Consider the following 4,030-nt stretch of genomic DNA (forward strand, 5'->3'; position numbering starts at 1 on the left):
TCCAGATTACAAGTTCAGGTTTATACCTGTAATTATTGGGGCTCTGGGATATGTAACACACTGCCTAAATGCCAATCTTGAGAAATTACACTTCTCAAAACCAGAAAGGAGAAAGCTAATTCAAAGACCAAAATCCAGTCTGTCACTGGGACTGTAAAACTTTCCAGAAGTTTATCATTTAAATATATATGAGCATGTCTAGATATGCAACTGTATACATGAGAATAAATAGATAAAACATACAAATCTGTACATACATACATACACAAATACAATGTTGTTGATGTCGAAATTCCAATGAAGGAACCTTGGATCTAGGTTAGAAACCGGCTCTTTATTGTCCAGAAATCTTGAAATAAAACTAAACGGCATACATACACGCGCACACACATACACACATACATACATGCAAACACGAGTGCATCAACATACGTTAAGTATATGGAAATAACGTTTTTCTCCATCTTCTTTTCAACTAGTAAAAAGTCTTGTCACTTTGTTAGCAACCAGCTAGAACTCTCTAAAAAAAAAAGAACTTAGATACAACTCAAAGAAAAACGTATTTATTCTCCAAGAGATTACCTCTCTCATTTATCTTCCTATCACAAAAATCATTGAGCTTCTGTATCAACCCAATCTTTCTCTAAGGGTTAATTAATTAATGAATACAGAAGGAATGGTATACCACACAGATAACTAATTAACTAGTACAGATTTATTTAATGAACACAGATGAAGCCTTATTTTACAGATAACTAATTTAAGTAGATCAGTTTTAATTAACAAGCCAAACAGTTTTTGTTGTCTCAGCTTTACGAAGAGAGGAGACAGGATGTTTAGTGTAATTTGCATCATGTTGCTGATTAATTGAGAAAAACACAACACAAACCATTTGTTTTAAAATCAGTGTTAAAGAAATAATGTAATATAAGTTTTACATAGATAGAGAGAGAGAGGGGGGGAGAAAGAGAAAGAGAGAGACACTGACCCACACAAGCATGGGAAAATGGATGTTATGATGACGAAGACAATGTTGGTGGTGGTGGTAGTGGTGATGATGATGACGACAGCGACAACGATGTTGATGATGGTGATGATGACAATGATAATGATAATGATGACAACGACGATGATGATGATGATAAAACGATGATTATAACATAATAATGAATTCATTGTGTACAGTGTTACAAAAAAGTAACCAAATCTGCATCAACAATTTACAGAATATGCTGAGGAAGAGAACAGCGAATAAGTCTTTAAGAGAAAAAGAAACAGAGGTGTATGGGGGGTGGGGCGGGGCACAGGTGCACAGTTTGGCGATTTGCGGAGACATGGAAGTTCACCCCTCCGTTCTTCCCCACCCACCCCTTCTCTCCCTCAACATGATCTAACCATATCATTACAGACCTTACCGGTTCTTTCTCGCTGACAGCTGTGTAAATTTATTACCCAGGCAGACAGATTGGAACGAGAAAGAAAGAAAGAAGGAAAGAAAGAAAGAAAGAACAAGTTTCTTTGGAAACCTGATTATTGTCAGCCAAAATTACAAGATACCAAATCAAACATCTTGAGAAATTCTTGGATGCTCTGCCAACTTATTAATTTATTGCAATTTGAAAAAAACCCTTCGTTTTCAATCATTCATTCGTTCGTTCATAAATGAGAAATATCGAACGAAAGTTAAAAGTAACGAAAGAAAAGCCAGCATTTCTCTTTCACTTCATATATTTCTTTCCTTCGTTCCTTCTTTCTTTCTTTCTTTTATGCTTCTTCCTTTCTTCCTCCCTCCCGTCCTTTCTTCTTTTCTTTCTTTCTTCCTTTCCTTCTTTCTTTCTTTCTTTCATGCTTTTTTCTTTCTGTCTTTCTTCCTCCCTTTCGTTCTTTCTTCTTTCCTTTCCTTTCTTCCTTCCTTCCTTTCTTTCTTTATTTTTCCTTTGTTCCTTGTCTTTCCTTCTTTGCTTTCTTTATCAATTCCCAATTCCTTACATAGAATCATGCAACATCACGGAGGAGGAGGATGATGATGATGAGGATGAGGATGAGGAATTGTGTTATATTTATGCATTTCTGAAGTGTAGCAGAAACATAAATGAAACAGTACTGTTTCTACTTCGTGGATTTTCACCTATCGCAGAGGGTTTTCTCCTCTAGGCGCAAGGCCCAACATTTTGGGGGAAGGAGCCAGTCGATTAGATTCTTTAAAGAATGATCGCCGTCCCTCTGTGCTTCCTCGTTGTCAAAGGCATAACTCACTTTCTGCCCATGACCTCCCAGATGGCCTACAGATCTGTATGGTTAGAAGCGTAGGTGACAGATGAAAGTTGTAAGTTAATGTCCACTTGCAACTGGTTAGGTCTACACACATCGCCACTTTTCCATCACCGTGGGATTTTCAGTTGACAGCATGAGGAGACCATAAAGAGACGTCTGTACATCATTGGATGATAGTGGTAAATGCTTCTAGGACACGAGAACCACTCTCCGAGTCGCTGCGATTTCTGAAGCGAGATGACCAGTAATCTTCATAAAACTGCAGTACTTTGAACTCAGGAAATAAAATTTGCATTAATAATAACGATTTCTGGAACAGGTACAAGGTCATAAATTTGAAGAACGGTTATGGTCGTATCTATGGAGTCCAGTACCTGAGACTGTAGAACTTTTATTTTATAAAATCCCCGATAGAATAGCAAGGTTGTGTGGCAACGATGTTTCAACTTAGAACGTACAGGGACATAACTAAATACGCTCCACCACCGAAAACTATTGTCTGTGCTGCAATACGTAAAGGGAAATAACTGTGTCAGACATACATTTATATCCAACGTTCAAGAACCAGAGAAATAATTGTCTCATTAATATTGGTTTATTCTAAGGTGGCGAGATGGCAGAAACGTTAGCACGCCGGGCGAAATGCTATGCGGTATTTCGTCTGCCGTTACGTTCTGAGTTCAAATTCCGCCGATGTCGACTTTGCCTTTCATCTTTTCGGGGTCGATAAATTAAGAACCAGTTACGCACTGGGTCGATCTAATCGACTTAATCCCGTTGTCTGTCCTTGTTTGTCCCCTATATGTTTAGGCCCTTGTGGGCAATAAAGAAATAAGAAACGTTAGGATGCCGAGCGGAATGCTTAGCGGTATTTCGTCTGCCGCTACGTTCTGAGTTCAAATTCCGCCGAGGTCAACTTTGCCTTCCATCCTTTCGGGGTGGATAAATTAAGTACCAGTTGCGTACTGGAGTCGATCTAATCGATTGGCCGCCTCCTCCAAAATTTCGGGCCTTGTGCCTGGAGTAGAAAACAAATATTCTTTCACATGTTTCAAGTCATTGACACGTTGTAAATCTATAACCTAACGACGTCAAAGTCTTTTACACTTTTCAGTCACTGGATTGCGGCCATGCTGAAGCATCGCCTTGAATAATTTAGTGGTTTCTAAAGTTTGGTACTTAATCTATCGATCAGTTTTGTGGAACTGCTAAGTTACGAGGAGGTGAACAAATCAACACCGATTATCAGGTAGTAGAGATACAACACATTCATTCATATATATAAAAATTTATTTATGAGGGTAGAAATTGATATTAATCAATTTGAACCAGTGGTCTAGCATATTAAAAAAAAAAATCCGAAGATTAAAATTATATTACATACAAAAATAAGAGGGATGACCAGCAAAAGTGGACTCCTATATGCTAGAAATAGATGCCGAATCATCTAACCACGAAAAAAATATATGTTCTCAATAAAAATTCAGCGGCACAACAGACTGTAAAAGGGCAAGACAAATGAAAAAACACTAAATAAAAACGATTAACCTACGCACCATGGTTTCACCTGTTAAAATTTACACAAGTAAATATCTGCAGGATCGTCAGCGTAGTCTGTCGATCTGCAGTTAATAAATTTTTGCAGCTAATTTACCGGTTTGAGAAACATTATTGTATAAAAATTTATTTATGAGGATAGAAATTGATATTAATCAATTTGAACCAGTGGTCTAGCATATTAAAAAAATCCGAAGAG

Source organism: Octopus bimaculoides, chromosome 19, assembly GCF_001194135.2.
Source record: "Octopus bimaculoides isolate UCB-OBI-ISO-001 chromosome 19, ASM119413v2, whole genome shotgun sequence".
Lineage (NCBI taxonomy): Eukaryota > Metazoa > Mollusca > Cephalopoda > Octopoda > Octopodidae > Octopus > Octopus bimaculoides.